Raw genomic sequence first — 17,238 nt, 5'->3', positions numbered from 1 at the left:
TGATGTCCTTATGAATGCCGTCTGGAAGGGAAGAGAGCTGAGATGTCAGAGCCCACCCCACCCCAGCCCCCAGTCAGAAGGTGGGGGCGCTCAGGGAGACTCATGCTTGCCCAGCTCATCCTGCTGCCCCCATCCCCCACCCCGTGCCCCCAAACCACGGTGGGTCTTGGCAGGGCCCACTAGCAGCACAGGCACTGTGAGGCTGAGAAGGCCGCGGCTGCAGCGTTCTAATTTCCCAAAGGGGCTGAGATTAATTAGCTCGCACACAGGCGCAGAGAGAGAGAGGAGAGTGGGAGCAGGGCGGGGAGCACCAGCCGAGGAACTGGCCGGCGCCCCTCCCTGCCTGCCCGGCAGGCGGCCTTGACAGCCTGGGTGCTCTGAAGGTCAGTGGCCAAGCCGGCTGAGCCAGCAGACTGGCGCTGTCTCCCTCCCAGAATCGCTGAGGACCGAGGTACCAAGAGGACAGCTCAGGGTGTATGTGGGGGTTCCACTGTCACCACCATCAGCAGAGTCTGTGCCAGGTGTTCTGTCCATACAGGATCTTGTTTTATCCCCACAGGAGCCCAAAGAGGTAAGCACCATGGTCCACCCATCTCACAGATGAGGACACTGATTCTCAGAGCGGAGTGGGGCAGTAAGTGTGGACGGTGGAGGTGAGACTAAAAAACCCTGGCTAGCCCAACTCTAGAGCCTGCCCTGCTCCCCCTGGACCCGTGGCCAGTGTGAGGGCTGCAGGAACCTTGTGCACGGGGGACCTGGGGACGCCAGGAGAAGGCACGTGGGTGTGTGTCTGACTAACTTACCCCTCCCCCAGAGACTGTGCATGGCAGACTCTCAGTCATTTCACAAATGCAGAAACTGAGACCGGAAAGGGGAAGTGACTTACCACACAGCCCAGGACCCTAAACCCAGAGTCTGCCCCTCCATTTGAGAGAACACAAACCTGACTCAGTGACCTCTAGTGAGCCCCGACCTAGGGCCACACTGTGCCTGGTGCTGTCTTTGGCTAAGACACATCACTTGGGGAGGGGGGAGCTGGGGTCACTGCTGGGGCTGCCCCTGTATATAGAAGGTATCTCCAGCTCAAGGACACTTTCTCAACTACTCTGTGCAGAGCCCCCTAGAAGGGAAAGGACTCCCCAGGAAGATGGGAGGGTGGGGATGGGGGAGGTATAAGACCCTGACCAGGCCCCCAAGTGGCTCCCACAAGCCTAGTAATTAAGTTTCCCAGAACTTATCTGCAAGGACATCCCCCAAACCCTAAGGGGTATCAATCTGCTCCCTGGTGCATCCCCTGGCCCCCTACCGCACTCCCAATGCATCAGGCTCACCCTTCCCAGGCCCAAGGAGTCAGCAGTCCCAAGGGCCTTGGGTCCAAACCTGGGGAGTGCCCTGAGATAGCAGAGGTCCCCAGGACAGCCAGGGGCTGGGCATAGGTGGGGAGGAGGCTGGCCCAACTAGGAACATTATTCATCATGGGATTACGGAGGATGCGTAGGACCTGCCGCCCCTGCCCCCAGGCACAGGTTCAGGTCACGAAAGGGTCCAAGTGGGCTTTGGAATCAGGGTTCCTCTGTAGCCCCCAGCCTAGGTGACCTCAGAGAATTTGCTTGACCTTGCTAAGGCCATTCCTTGGTCTGTGAAATGCACATGATGACAGCCCCACCCTCGTCTGGGTCCTGGAGAGGACACAAGTTCTCAGGGCAGGGCAGCACCCAGAAGGTGCTCAACAAATGATAGGTGCTCAACAAATGATGGCCGTTATTATTTTTACCGCCATCATCAGCCAGCAAAAGAGTGGTAAGGACTGTTCAAGCCAGGGGTGCCAAGTAACCGAGGTTGTGGCCCCGGTTCTGTCACTGTCTGCCTTTGAGTCTGAGCCAATCCCTGTGCTTTGGTTTCCCCAGCCCCGCGGAGAGCACTCCTCCCCCGTCCACTTACCTGCAGGAACATAGGGAGAGGAGCGAATGACAGAGGTATAAAGTCTGCAAGGGGGGCAGCACTCCGCTGTCCAGGCCTGCATGCCTTTTCTGGCCACAGGAAGAACCCACCTGTACATCCTGCCAACCTTTCCTTCCACCTCCCAGGCCCCAGCACGGCCTGCTCTATGTCAGCACTCCTTCCATCTCCAATGGTCCCGACCGCTCCTTCATACAGGTGTGTGCCTAGCCCCTCACGACACTGCAAAGAACCCATGTGGCACCTGGAAGTCCCTGCTGAGTCTAACTTGTGGTCTTGCTGTGTACTGAGGGGTTGGGGAACTGAGAATGCCGGGGATCTATGGTTGGCTCTGTTTCCTCCCATATCGTAAAGCCCCCAGGAATGTCCAGGCACCCAAGGACTCCACATTCCTCTCCCTGGATCCAACCCATTGGTTGGATGCTCCCCCCTCTCTGCGACCCCAGGGTCAGCCTCTTCAGTCCCCCACCTGAGCATTCCCATCTGAGAACAGCCCTAAAGAAGGCTAAATCCAAGACAGTCTAATTAAGGAGTCCGTATTATGGGGTACCCCTCCCAGGAAAATGCCAGCTTTGGTGGAGCAGTCAGGTCGGGAGGAGGTCCGGACTCACCTGGAGATCCAGGTGTGTGACACAGTGAGAACCACACCCCACCACCTACTTCAGGTCCTGCAGCTTTGAGACACAGAGATAAGGCTCATACCCATTTTCTAGGTGGCAAAAGTGAGGTCAGAGCAGCCTGTGATAGCAAAGTAGGCAGTGATCAAGCCAAGTTTGGAGCCTAGGCCTGTCCTACTCCAGAGTCCAAGGCTCAGAGGACATCCAGTCCTCCTGACTGACTGCTGCTGTTTGTTTACTTCAGCATGCCTGGGCCCCTCTCCCCTCCCTGACCATTGTCTAGGCCTTTATGAGGGAGATATGCGTGGCCAGGAGGGGGGGAGCTAGCCTGGGCCTGAGTCGTAACAGTCACTTGCCCCTTGAATCTCCCTCCCTGGGCTCTCTCAATCCTGTAGATCCAGAATGATCTGTAGTCTGGGTGTTGGGTGGCTGTGTCTAAAGCCCTTCATGACCATGAAGTCAGACCCATCAGACTCAATTCTCTCACCTGAAAACTGGTGTTTTTTTCAGTGTATGAAAAAGAGTTATGCCCCCAGCTCTGCCCAATCCAGGGAAGGCAAGCCCCAGACCCACTGCGCAGAAGCCTACAAGCCCCCCGAGGGCATCCCTCCAACCCAGCAGCTCAGCCCCTCCTTGTATTCAGGTCAGCTCTGTACCCATTTTGCAGGCCAGTAGACTAAGAACCAGGAAAAATGTCTGAATTCTAAGTCTCAGGGTACTGGCTGCAAGGTGGGGGAGATAATGAGAGACGGGGGAGCCAAGGGAACTGAGGAAAGTAGGTGCCAGGGTGAGCAGGCAGGCTCCTGGGGCACAGCCCAGTAGGTCAAGGGGGGCCCTTCCCCAATTTCCAGCACCCCCCAATCTCCCCAGGAACCGGCCCCCTTACTGGGGGCAGCAGCTGGCCACTTGGCCCTCCCCAGAAAACTGATTTTCCACGGCTTTTCTTTGCCAGGACTTTCCTCTCCCTGGCTCCTCTGCACCTCTCCCCCACTCACCCCCAACCCGCTCTGCCCAGGTCAGAGTTCCCCATCCTGGAGGGCAAGGTGGGTTTATCACTTCCAGGCCTGAGACTTAGGCCTCTGCCCCCAGAGAAGGCCAAGCCGGCCGGGGAATGGCGGAAAAAACAGTTCCCTTCCCACTCGCCCAACAGAACCCAGCTGACTCTACATGGCCAAGGACCAGGCCTCTTTTGTGTGACCCTAAAGGTGGGATGTGGCTAAGTGGAGCCCCAACTGCGTCTGGTGTGTGCGCACACACCAGGTGCTGTAGTGTCGGGTCTCCCGGCCCAATCCTATGGAAGCGGGCGGCCGCGGCCTGAGCACGGAGCAGACCTACAGCTGCTTTGCCAGAGCGGGGTCTGGGGTCCTCCTGGGAGTGCGGAACGCCCACACGTGACTCTGTGGGGCCATTTGCCTACGTGTGCGCCGGCGTGTGTGCGTGCCAGAGGCCGGGGCGGGCAGCATACGCGTGAGCGCGCTTCTGGGGTGTCCACAGCTGATGCGATCGGGCCATGCTGTGTGTGTCTGCTGCGTGTGCCGGGCTGTGGGGAACTACGTGCGCTCAGTGAACATGTCTGTCCCGAGCGTGTGCCCCGGGGTGTGCCATGTGGGGAGTGCGTGAGTGCACTCTGCCTGCCAGGCCGCAGGGCCTCGTGGGGCTGCTAGGGATGGGGTGACTCACGTCTCCTGAGCGCATCCTGCCGCCTGCCCGCCCAGCTCACCCTGCTCTGCTGGGCTCATGGCCGCCAGCGCAAGGCGGGGGGGGGGGGGGGGGGTTATGGTAGGGGGAGGCGCAGGCAGACACGGCAGGGAGGCTGGCTTGATAAATAACCTGCTGCTTCCCCAGGCCTTGGAGAATGGGAGGCTGCAACACGGGGAGAAGGGGGGGGAGCAGGGGGAGGCGGCCCCGGCCCACACGGCTCCGGCTGCCCTGGCCCCCACAGCCCAGGCTGCGGCTCCGGTTCCTGTTTCATCGAAACCTGAGCTGGGAAAAGCCTATCGGGTCATCTTGCCTGTCCCGCCGGCCGCCAGGCCCAGGCAAGCTGCCCCTCAGGGGACAAGCCCGCAGCCTGGCCGCCCAGTCAGTGGGTGGGTGGGTGGGGGGAGGATATTTCTGTCCAGACTAAATGCAGCTTCAGGCCTCTGTCTGCCCCCCCCCCCCCCACTAACAGCTGCTCCCAGGGGCCCCCTGGCTCTGCAGGGCTGACTAAATATAGTCCCCCCCACCCCAGCAAACCCCCAAAGTTCACCTCTTCCCGCTGGCCCCACCCACATGAGGGCAGGGAGAAGGTTGGGGAGCCCACTGTGTGATCTCAGGCCAGTGTATCCCCCTCTCTGGGCTCTCAGATACGAAACCTCAAGTGTTCCTCAGCTCTAGGCCCTCACACGCCTAACAGGTCCTGCTGCGGAGAGCAGACCACAAAGGTGACTAAATTGGGGGTCTCTGTCCAGGGAAATAAGGGACAAGGTCCCCTCCTCCAAGTGACTCCAACCTGCTTCAGGGAAAGAATGGCTCGGGGCGGGGGGGCCCTCCCCAGCACCCCAAGTACCTGTAGGCTTATAAACATGGCCTCTCCACCCAGCCTGTTCCTTGCCCAGACTGGGCAATACCAGGCTCCTCCAATCTGCCCCAGCCGGACCCTGGCCAGGAAACAAGTTGTGCCAGGCTTGGGGGGTGGGGGTGGGGGTGGGGACACACGGGAGCATGACAGCTGCTATTTCCTGGAGGCCACAGTCGGGCACAACCCGGATTCCTGCCTGGCTCCACACTCCACCAGACAGCCTCTCCCGGGCTCCGGTCCTCAGCATGGCAGCCCCTTCCCCGGCGTCAGCACCCTCTCAGACCCCAGCCAGGGTCCCGGTCTCACCGTACCGGTACAGGCAGGAAGACAGCGCCAGATGTACCTTCTGCTTTGGGCTGGGGAGAATGGTGGTCTCCGCAGGGTTCAACAGGCGGGGGGAGACGGCCCCACCTTCCTCCCTCCTGCCTGCCTGCCCACCCGGCTGCTTCCCCCAGCCCCACACGCACCAAATTCCCCACATGCCTGTCTGTCTCTGACAGCTCGCGCAAATACTTGGCTGCACGGGCACCCGCTGTTCTGAGCCCGCTGCGCCTCCTCCCCTGCCTTCCCCGGGGGGCTCTGCAGACGCAGCCAGGGATGGGAGGGGGCCAGAGCCAAGAAGCTTGGTGGGCAGTGCGGGGGGGAGCGTGGGGGGGGCGAAGGCGGGGAGGGGAGCAAAGGCAGGGAGGACCAGTCTCAATTCCAAAGCACCACCCCCGGCCCCCAAGCCTGGGGCACTGAGGGACCTGGGAGGCCACTGTGAGCCAGCTCTGGCTGGGCGGCAGCTGCCCACACCCCCACTGCCCCCCGGAACCTCCCAGGAGGACCTTCCGGAGGCCTCCCACTCGCCTCAGCCGATGAAACAGCATCTGCCACCCCCGCGGCGGCAGCTCAGGACAGGGCGGAGGGCACCACGAGGCCCCTGGGGAAGGCTTTGAAATCTGGACTATGGCCCAGCCCCTCCTGGCAGTCCTGGCCTCCTACCACAGGCCCAGCCTTAGAGCATGGTGGGGGGTGCGTTCCAGCCCTCCTGCAGTGCGAGGGGCACACCCGCCCAGCTGCCAGGCCTGGGACATCTCCACTTAGACTGGCTGGGGGACTTTGTTTGCCCCCAACTACCCTCCTTCCGGCTTTGCCTTGCCTCCCTCCCAGGAGACCAGTGGAGGAAACACTTCCTGAGAATGGCTGGGATTTTCCGCTGGACACTGCCTTGCTGGCAGGCTCCTTATCTCCCCCCTACCTCATTCCTTCTCCCAGAGCCACCCCTGCAGCCAAATGACACTCCTACCCCGTGTCCGCAGCCAAAGAGGCCCCCTCCCTGCCGCACAGCTCTGCTACTGGCCTCGGCCTCCCTAGTATCTCCACCACCCGGCGCCTATCCAGGCAGAGGCGACACTGAATGGGACCTCATGGAATATCACCCTCCATGTTGCAGATGGGTATACTGAGGTCGAGAGAGAGCCCGGTGACCTAGGCCTCCCATCCAGTGCTCTTCCTTTTACCACCACCACACTTTCTGCCCCAGGAACCCATTCGGCAACGCCCAGACTCCTGGAGGCATTAGTGTAACCCCAAGCAGAACTGCTCAGTGCTTTGGGTCCAAATGCCCAGCTGGCTATCCCAGGCTAGCCTCCCAACATTCTCAAAGCTTCACGGTGGTCCTGAAAAGAACCCCCAATAGACTGTCTTTGTGACGCTAGACTCTGGGGTAGAGCCTCCTGTCCCCATTGCACAGATGGGGCTGCCGAGGCCCCCAGGGGAGGGGGAAGCTGCAGGCGGCCATGAATCAGAGGGGGAGCTGGGAAGCCGCCCGGCCCTGCCGGCTGTCGCTGGAAGCAACAGCCGGCATTTCCTCCTCACACTGGTGCCTCGGGAAGCGTGGGCAGCAGGCGGTGGGCAGCGGGTGGGTGGGCACCGCCGTGAGGACCCCTCCTGTGCCTACAGGCCAGCCGCATCCCCCTTGCTCCCTGACTGGGCCCACGCCAGCCAAATCTCCAAAGCAGGGCAGACCAGAGGCCAAACTGGGTTTCTGTCTCAGGTATATATACTCATGTCACTTGAGGGCACCACAGGGAAGCCCCTCCTCTCAGATCCTCAATGTCCCCTAGCGTCAAACAAGATTGAAACATGACCATTCACGCTTCCTTTGCAGTAAAACTCATGGTTCTGTGATTCTAGAATCCCAACACGACAAGAATCCTGAAAAGAATCCCTCTGCTCCAAGCATTCTGATTCTAAATTCCTGTGACTAAAAATTCTAGGCCACCAAGATCTTAACACTCCCAGGAAGGAAGGGGGCCAAGCCCACTCTCACCTGGAGCTATGGGCCCAGCTAACCGATTCCCCATCTAGCTTTGGAGAAGGTGGGTCAGGCAGGAGAGGGCCTGGGTTTCTCCCATCAGGGTCAACAGGAACTGGAAATGAGGTTGGGGGGAGCCTCTGGGCCTGGAGACAGAGCTGGTCTAGTCCCGGAGGGCAGGCCACCCCCTCGTGGCACACACAGCCACTGACGCTGCAGATGTCAGGAAGCCCAGCCCTTGCCAGAACGAGAGCGGGTAGCTAGGGGTTTGTGAACCTGCACCTCCACCCTGCAGCTCGGAGGGAGGATGGGTGTCAGGTCAGGGCTGGTCTCCCTGCTTCTCAGGTTCCAAGCCAAGCTCCACGCTTCATCTTCCTGTCTTCACCACCCACTGCTTCCTCTTTCCCACCACGGTCCCTCACCTCTCAGGCTCCCAGGCCAATCCCAGGCCAGGCCAGCTGACAGCCAGCTGACAGCCAGCCAGGACAAAGGCTCTCGAGCCCATCTGACAGATGGAAAAACTGAGGTCCTGGGAGATGACATGACCTGCTCAAGGGCTAGGCCCCAGCAGCCTGTTGGTCTCTGGCCACATCTCTCAGACCCGCCCCCACCTCACTTATGGGAACCCTCGGCAGGCACAACACATCTCCACATACCAGTGGGATCACCAGCACAAGCACATCTCTTGCCCCACTGTCTCCTGAGAGCACTCATTCCCACAGAAATCGTCTGGCCATTTGTTCGTTCATTCATTCTTTCATTCATCCAACTGGCCAATCACCACCCCCCACCACATGCCAGGCCCCTCCCCAGGGAAATGAGGGGCCTCAAGAAGGAGAGAGCAAGGCTTCTAGTCAACAAACTCAGGGGAGGGGCCGCAGTGTGCCTGGCAGCGTGGAAGGTACCCTAAACAAGCAGACCAACCGTGGCTGTTCTCACGGTGCTCACAGCCAGTCAAGGGCTCTACCAGGACCTAATCCCACATGGCAAGTCCTGGGGCAAGTCACAAACTCTCCGGTCTCAGTTTCCTCATCTGTATATGGGGATGCTAAGAGCATCCAGTCACAGGGCTACTGTGGGGATTTAAGGGAAGCGAAGGCTCGAGAGCCACTAACATAGTGCCTGCCCCAGTCAGGGTTTAGGATGTTAGCCGTTGCCATCACCATTGTGACAACATATTATTATTATAGTAATAATTGGAGGACAGCAATTGATTAGCACAGTAGCTAAAGCTCTTCAAACACTCAGCTGGTGCCAGGCACTGGGGGTACAGGAAGCAGTCATTGCCATGTCCCATTGCAAGCCTGGCAAGGAGCGGGCTCACAAAAACCTCCAAGTATCTGATGGATGAGGGAACCAATGACAGGAGGCAGGGCCCTGCTCTAAGGAAGGCACGCTGCAGGGTGTGCTCACGGGTGCTGCACACGTATGTCCAAGCGCTTAGGTGTGCACGCGTACGTCCGAGTGAGGAACCTAGGAGGTCCAGCAGACGGCAAGTTATGTGCAGGGAGCACAGCTGCTCAAGGCTGCCCCAGCCCCCCCACCCCTACCCCCCGGCCAGCAAAACTGAGCACAGAGCCGAGGGGACTGCGGCAAGAGCAGGGACCGGGCCTGGTGGGGAGAGCCCCGGAAAGATGCTTTGCATAGTTCTGGCCACCAGACTACAGGCCTAGGCTAGGCCCCTGGGTGGGGGCGTGGGGCTGCCAGGTGCTGCCCCACGGGAATCAGGCCCCAGCATCCATACTTATGCCTGTACTGGCATGGCATGTGGGTGTTCCTGCCGGCAGGCCTGGAGAGGTCGCGGCCGGAGTGGGGGGGGAGTGGTGGGCTCCAGGGCTACGTGGGGGTCTGCTGGACAGGGGAGGCTGGGTACAGGGCTCCCCCAGGGCCACCGGGCAGGCCTGGCTCTGCCCTGCTGGGGCCGGCAGCTGGAGGGGAGTAAATATAGCGCGGGGCGTCCCGGCCACATTCCTGGGAGGCCAGCACGGCCCGCCTGCCCGCTGCTCTGCCAGGGCCCAGAACTGCCACTGCCCTCTTCCCAAACAAACAGAAAAATAAATAAAACCAGCTCTCACGCCCAGCGTAGCCAGGGGGAGGGGGCAGGAAGGGGTGGACAGGGGAGCAGGCGGACAGACCAGTTGCCACGGTTTCTGTTCCGCTGAGAAGGAGGCGGCCAACAAAAGAGGAAAATGGAGGAAAAGGGCAGGGTGATGGTCACAGATGTCAGAAAAGGGGAGACGGTGTGTAGGAGAGATGGAAGGTGTGACCATGAGAGGTGTGGGGGAGGCAGGTCAGGAGGGACAGAGGAGGTGTTAGGGCCGGTTGGGGGAAGGCAGAGGCAGCCTCTTGGGGTCAGTAATTCAGCAATTCAGCGACAGGGATGCCCCAAGGTGGGGGGGCTAGCAGACAAAGGGGGCTAGGGGGCAGGGGGCTGGCTCCATGGGCCATGAAATATTAAAGAGCCTAGGCCAGTGAGTGACAGAGGTCATAGAAATAAGGAGACTAGCCAGGGAGCCACCGGGACCCTGAAGCAGAGGGCACCTCACTCCTCACCCCACCCCACCCCTCCCCACCACCTCCAGCAGAGCCAGTCTCCCCAACTCTCCTGCAGGGGCTCCTTTCTGTCTTTCCAGCCAAAAGGAACAGGCTGAGGGTGGGAGGGGCCGTGGGGATTAGGGATGGCAGAGGACCTTTGCGGTTCCCTCTTCCCTCTGGCTGGTCTGTGTGCAGTGGGCCTTCCAGAGCTGCCAGCTACCCTAGCAAGAAGGCCAGGAGGCCTGTCAGCACAGCCACTGGCACGGGTGCCTCCTGGGGAAGGAGTAGACATCCAGCTTCCCCTTTACAGAAAAAATCAGCCAAGCCACCACTTTCCACAGAGACCAGCGGGGAGGGAAGTCCATGCCTCACAGCTCAGCTGAGCCAGCGAGTAAGCGAGCGAGCAAGCCAGCAGGTCAGCCCCTAGCCCTCCCACCCCACCCAGGCCCCATTACCAGCCTCATGACCTTGGCCAGTCCCCTCGTGCCTGAGCCTGTGTCTTTGCCAGCCCCATACCACCCTAGGCTTGGTGTGAGGAAAGGAAAAAGAGGGCAAGCAATATGTTGAAAACCTGCTAGGGCGGGCCCCTGGGGCCAAGCATCTGCACGTGGATAGCTCTCCCCTGAGTCCTGTGAGGTCAGGCCTCTCTATCAGTCCCATTCTACAGAAGGGGAAGAAAAACCCAGAGAGGCAGAGTGATGTGCCCAACATCACACACCTGGTAATGAGCGGAATGGAGACAGAAATGCTAAGGGTGAGGCACATATTCTTTTCTTCCTTTTCACTGGGGGATGTGAAGTCCTCGTCACCAAAGAAGCCAACTTTTATTGCATGCTGTGGGTTAGCCACTGGTGCTGGGCACTAAGCAACCATCCCTGTGTCCACCTGAAAATGGCTTTGTGAGGCAGGCACTCTTATTATCCCATTTCAGGGATAAGGAAACTGAGGATCAGAGAGACAACTCACCCAAAAGTCATATATCCAGCTAGACAGTGGCATGGCCAGAATTTGGAGCCACGTCTGGCTCCAGAGCCGGTGCTCAAACACACTTGTCTGGGTGAGGTCAAGGGAGGGAGTTAGGAGGACCCAGTAGAGAAGAGCTCAGTGGTCCTACTGACCCCCAGAACACACACCATTAAAAGGTCGAAAACAAGGTTACAACTGCTGTGCTAGGGGGTGACCAGCAACTGCTCTGGAAACACAACATGAGCGGAGCCCGTGGGAACCCGGGGTGAGGGCACTGTCTAGGGGCCTGGCGTAGAGGGATCTGCCTGGTCTATCTAGAGCCCAGGTACCAGATAATGCAAGCCCCTCCCCCAGTGTGGGGATACTGAGGTTCATCCAAAGAGGGCCACCGGAAGCCCGTTCCTGTTGGGCCCCAGGGTTCCAACCTGCACCCCAGGGCCAGTGTGCCAGCAACTAATCACACCCCTGTAAGAGCCCCCAGTGCTGGCGGAAAGGGGGCAGGATCCCCTCCCTCTCTCCCAGGCCCCGTGAGCCCAGAGGGAGGCCAGCATCAGAGGCAGGAAATGAAGAAGAATTTGCGATCTAATTGAGCTGGCGGGGGATTAGGCGGCAGAATGCAATTACAGGGGCTGGAGCGGGGCCAGGGGCACTGACACCCCAAGATGTGGCCTGGCCCAGGTGACTGGGCCTAGCCAGTCTCTGGCCAAAGACACCCTACTGTGGAGGGAAGGTCGGGTAGGCAAGGACTGGGGCCAGACGGCTCTTCAGGACATAGAGGACCGTAGGCTTCCAGCTCCATGTCACACCCAGAAGCAAGAAGTTTTCCTGGGAATTCTCCCGCAGGGGACAGCCCTGTGGACTCTCACAGGGGATGAGGCAGACAGACACACCAAGAACATACATTCTCACAGGCTCTGCTCATGCATGTACACACGTGTTCACGCTCCCAGAAAAGCACCACATATCCACGTTCACTTGTGTGGGGACAGACTCCCAACCTGCAGACACACAGCTCTGGCCCTTTGCTGCCACCAGTTCCACCAAAGTGGGGGGGGGGGGGCCACAGAACAAAAAAAAATACACCCATGACCTTAAAATCCTTTTATTCCCATAATCACAGGCTGCCATCGCCGTGGATACGCGCTGTCACCCCGGCCCCAGCCTGTCTCCCTCCACAGCTTCCAAAACTCCCAGCAGGCAGGCAGACGGGGAGGCTGCCCAGTTACTGCCAGGGAGGGCAGAGGAGGGGAAGGACGGGGTGGGAGAGGTTCAATGCTACACACACACACACACTCAGGGCCTCAACCAGAGAGGGAGAGACTCAGAAAGACAGCCGGGCAGACAGATAGAGAAAGAGAAAGGAACACAGACACCAGCCACGAAAGAAAGACACAGACCACTCACAGCCCGCACAGCTCAAATATGCCCACTCCCAGATTCACACACCACTTTCCCAATTCAGACACACTACTCAGGGAGTCAGACTCTCCCAGATTTACAAGAATATACAAATCACAAAGATATACACAAATCACGAGTACACACTCCAAAATTCTAAGCACATGCAACTCAGAATATGCACATTCCCAGATTCACAAGGATAAATTCAACTTTCAGACAGATACTCAGATTCACAAACACACAAGTACAGATGCAATGCAGACCCACACAACTCCGAGACCCTCAGATACACATGCCCTGATACACAAATATACATGGGCGGAGACTCCCACCCCGCAAGACAGACACACACACACACGCACACGCACACATTCAACACACAGATTCAGATAGGACATGCCCTGAGTCATAAGCACACATACCACCTAGCTTCCCAAATCCCAGACCAACAGACTAGACTCACACAGACTCATCTAGCACTGCCTTGGGTTTAGGGGGCAGGTGGACTGGTTGGGGGGATTCCTGGGTCTTTGAGGGGGCCAGCCCTTTCTCGTTGCCTGTAGCCTGGGAGGTGGGCTCAGAGTTGGGGGGAATGAAGGGGAAAGTAAGAGAAAGAAAAAAAAAAAACTTGAGTGGGATATTCTTGTTGGGCAGTAGCGCGTGAGTAACTGGGGAGGCTTTTTGTGGTCTGGTGAGTTCCAGCTATGAGTGAGAGTTTAACTATTAATACACTTAATCAAGGACACTTCACACACACAGGCACACATACACAGGCTAGGACAGCACCAGGTGGTGGGGATCAGGGAGGGAGAGCACTAGAATAAAGGGGGGGAAGCCCCAATTCAGGCCCCAGGGGGTGGGGAAAGAGGGAGGAGCTTCTACCCTGGGCGGGCCTCCAGAGCAGGGCCAAGTAAGTGATTCATTTCAGCAGCCCCAGAAAGGTGGGGCTTGACACACAGTAGGTGCTCAAAAAATAAACACTGGGGCAATAAATGACTAAGTTATTTACATATAAAAAATAGACAGTAATGATAACAGTAACAACAATAAGTGAGCCCTGCCCCATCCTTGGTCAATAAGGCCATGCTCCAGAGCACCATGACTGGGGAGTTAGTTCTGCCTTAATGGTCACCCCACCAGACAGCAGGCTCTAGGAAAGCAGGCCTGGGTCTGGCTCATCGGTACACCCCCTCATTCCTCCACCCTATTCTGCATCCTAAAATGTCAGCTGACCTCAGCCCAGCCCACACCCCTACCCCCCAGAGAGACCCCCATTCCCTTCCACTCTCCCATAAATAACTAGGTGGGGCCCTAAAGAAGGTGGAGGTATTTAATTCCCAGAGACTTGGTTCTTTATCCAGATACAACCCTGCCTGCCACACTCCTATAAGCCTCAGTTTCATACTTGCCAAATGGGTAGAAGGCAGGCAAAAAGCGGAAAGAGGGATCAAGAGCGGGGGAGGGGGGCGCTCACAGTGGGAGCCCATGGAACAGAGGCGTGGGCTGGCCTGGGCCCTGGATGCAGAATCCTCCCCTCCTTCTCCCTTCCCCCACCCGGCCCAGCCCAGCCGGGTGGACATTCCAGGCCTCACGTGATAAAGACGAGGCCGCTGGCCCACGGGTAAGTCAACAGGCTCTGTCGGGGGAGAGATAGGAGGCCCAGGCCAGGGTCACCTGCTGAGCCGGGAAAACAGCCGGGCCCAAATACACACATAAATAAGGCGCCAAGGGACAGCCAGTCAGCCAAGGGTCTGTCTTCTGCAGAGGAACCTCTGCCCCCACCTCGGAAAGGGAGGCGGCTTGGGAAAGGGAGCCACAAGGCTGGCTAGGCGCTTCCCTGGGAGAGCCCCAGCTCATGCCAAGACGAGGTGGGGGTGCTTCTACCAAGCTCCCCAGGGCTGACTGCAAACTCAGAGGCCAACCTTTCCTCAGCTGTTCCCACTCCTTCCCAGGACAAAAATCACCCCCTCTCCCTCCTCCCCAAGGAGAGAACGATTTCCGTTCTGGGAGGGGGGGTGACAGCTGCAGAGCGGGCCACTACCCCCCGCCCCCCCACCAGCTCTTGCTTGAGTCTCATCCAGGGAAACTGCTAAATCAACACTACGCAGTAGTAGGTAGCACCGACCTCAGTCTCCCCCTCATCGCTCTCAAAAAGGGGTCTGGGAAAAGATTTCGGGTACCAGTTCCTAGGTTTCCTGCGGCAGTTGGGACCGAGGACACGGGGTCTTTCGGGAGGGGGTCTCACGTCAAACTGAGGCCAGTAAGACCCGTAAAAACCTCTAATTTAAATGCTCTTAGTTGCACGGAAGGACACCCCCGCCCCCGCGGGCCGGGGCAGCTGAGGTGGCGCCGGGCGTTCAAATAGCGCTCCAAACAAGTCCGCAGCGACCGCGCACGCAGCCCCCGCCAGGCGGCCCCAGCGGAAAACTTGAAAGGGACTCTGTTTGCCAGCCGCCCGGGGCGGCTCCGGCGGGGGCGAGGGCCGAACGATCACACAAGCCCCCCTCCCCAGCGCTTCCTGAGCAAGCGCGGGGCGGGGGTACTGGGCCCACCACAAAACCGAGGACTCCGAACAGCGCCCGCCGCTCGGGGAACGGAGGAGGTCAAGAGGCTGGCTGGCTCGCCGGATCCCGGTTCAGCTCTCCCCCAACGCGAAGATGCGACTCGAAGACCACCCAGGATCCAGGGGGCAAAGTAGGGCGCGGCTGTTAGCCCTTCAGACCCCCGTCTCAGTTGAAGGAGGAAGGTGCGGGTCTTTCCGGATGAGTCCCTACAGAACCCCCCAAATCTGCTGCTGCCTCCTTGCAGCCCATGGCACCAGCCCAACTCCGCGCACCCCTTACGAGCCGGGGGGAAAAAAGCTATCTTGCTCCCTCACTGGGCGCTTCAGCTTTTCTGACAGGTCCCGGAGGCAGCCCCCCATTTATAAACTGGGGTCAATCACTTTCTGTCGATCCTACAAATAAACAAAGCCAGGCGCACCCCGCGCTCCCCGCCGGAAAGCAGCCCATTCCGGGAGAGGACAACTTCCCCCAGCAAGAAAATTAACACATTCTTCTCGCGGCGGTTCAGCCCCTCGCTCTAGGGAAGCAAAGGGGAGGGGGGCTTGGGGCCGAACTTCATGGGTAAATTTGGGGCCAGAGCAGCTAGGCAGGCGCCTGGGACACCCGCCTCCCACACTCCGCAGCTAGAGGAACACCCCCATTCTCCCTCCCTGGCTTTGCACGCTGCTTGGCCACGCGGGGCTCGGAGACAGCCTGAAAGACTCCCCAAGGCTAGTGAGGACGGGAGAGAGAGGCCGCGGGGAGCGGAGGTGGTGGTGGTGGGGGTGATAGTTTGACGGAAAAAAAAAAAAAAAAGGTCAAACTTGATCAGCCCGCCAGGCACCCCGCGGGCAGCGGGGGCGAGGAACCTGAGGGAAAATGTAGAAGTGGCCGCCGCCCCCTCCAAGTCGGGGCGGGCGGGGGGGGGGGGCTCAGCCACGCGTGGTCCGGGGCAGCAGTTACCGTAGCCCCCAAAACACAGGGCTGCTAGGGGTCCGACCGGGGGAGTGTGCGCCGCAGATCTCCAATCAGCCGCCCCCGCAGGCGGAGCGCCCGCCCAACACCCGAGGTGAGGACCCGGGATCCCGCCGCCCCAGCGCCCTCAAGCTCGGGTACTTGGGGAGGGGACGGAATCCCGCAGGGAGATCCTCGGCCCCAATGCACGGCGCCCAACCCGCAGTCCCCGACCCTAAAACCCCTCTTTTTGTCTGTACTCAGTGATCTGCGACCGAGTCGACTGCGGCTTGGGGAGGCTTGGGTATAGCAGCGGCCACCGAGCGATCACCGGCGCTAGGGCTCCGGGGCTCCAGGGGTCCGTGCCTCAGGCTGCGGGTGCCCCCCGCCCCTCCCAAACACGGACCCCTCCTTCCCAGTCCCTGGCTCTCCGCACCTGAACTTCGGGGGAGCCCGCGCCGCCAAACTTTCCGCCGACTTGCAGCGAACTCCGGCCCCGGCCGCGCACCGGGCCCCGGGGGAGGAGAGGGAGGTAGGCGGGGAAGGGGAGGGGGCCGGCCTCCGGGGGGGTCGGGGGAGGGCCGTGGCCCGACACCTACCGGCTCTCAGAGTCGTCCAAGCCGCCACGGCCGCCGCCGCCGCCGCGAGGCCGAGGGGGAGGGGTGGGGCGGGGAGCTGCGCTCCGCTCTGGGCACCGCCGCCGCGGTGCGCTCCGCTCCAGCCGCGCCGCCCGCCGTGTCCGGGTCCGGAGCCGGAGTCACGCCGCCGCGGCTGGCCCGAGGCGGGGAGGGGGGGGAGCCTGCAGCACCTGCCCCTCCTCCCCCTCCCCGCGGCCCAAATTAAAAAACAACAAAAAGCAACTAATCACCCCCGAGCGAAGCGCGGCGCGGCGGGCGGAGGGCGCAGCGTGAGGCGTCCGGACTCAGCAGGCGGCGCGCATGGCTGGGCGCGGGCTGGGCAGGGCTGGGACGCGGGGCCCGGCTTCGGGGGGCAAGGTTCGGCCGATCTACTCGCTCGGCTCGGGCGCCTGCTCTCGCCGCCGCCGCCGCCGCCTCTGCTGCCGCCAGTGCCGCCGCCTCTACATCCCCGCTCAGGCTCCGCCGCCTCTGCCGCCGCCGCCGCCGCCGCGCGCCCGCCCGGGCAGGAGCTCTGAACGCTGCCCGGGGGCTGCCGGCAAAACCCGGACCGGACTCGACGCGTCCTCCTCCCCCCCCTCCACCTCAGCTCCCCTCCCTCCTCCCTCCGCCTCCCTCCCAGCGCAGCTCTGGCCACTTGGACGCCGCAGGCTCTGAGGCCGGAGCCGCAGCCACTGCGCCTCGAGCTCCCCGCGCTCTGACGAGGTCGGCCCAGGCTCAGCTCCCCCAGCGCGCCCCGTCTTCATCTCTTTTTTCCGCAACTTTACAA

At 60.4% G+C, this 17,238-nt stretch overlaps 1 protein-coding gene across 3 annotated transcripts in view; it reads right to left on the bottom strand.

The window, feature by feature from the left end:
* The window catches only part of CXXC5 (CXXC finger protein 5), a 35,388-nt gene extending 18,412 nt beyond the window's left edge, over positions 1 to 16,976 (bottom strand). The window contains exon 1 of one of the 3 annotated variants that reach the window (XM_027606847.2): positions 16,434 to 16,976. The gene's annotated coding sequence lies outside the window, so the exon portion shown is untranslated. Of the gene's footprint in view, positions 1 to 2,570; positions 2,785 to 16,270; positions 16,345 to 16,433 lie in introns of those variants that run through there. The other 2 variants (XM_027606849.1, XM_027606850.1) reach the window with 2 other exon arrangements.
* Positions 16,977 to 17,238: the final 262 nt, after the last annotated feature.

The sequence above is a fragment of the Zalophus californianus genome, chromosome 5 (genome assembly GCF_009762305.2).
Source record: "Zalophus californianus isolate mZalCal1 chromosome 5, mZalCal1.pri.v2, whole genome shotgun sequence".
Classification (NCBI taxonomy): Eukaryota; Metazoa; Chordata; class Mammalia; order Carnivora; family Otariidae; genus Zalophus; species Zalophus californianus.
The sequence above is the reverse complement of the archived record's forward strand: the minus strand, read 5'-3'. Positions and strand labels throughout refer to the sequence as shown.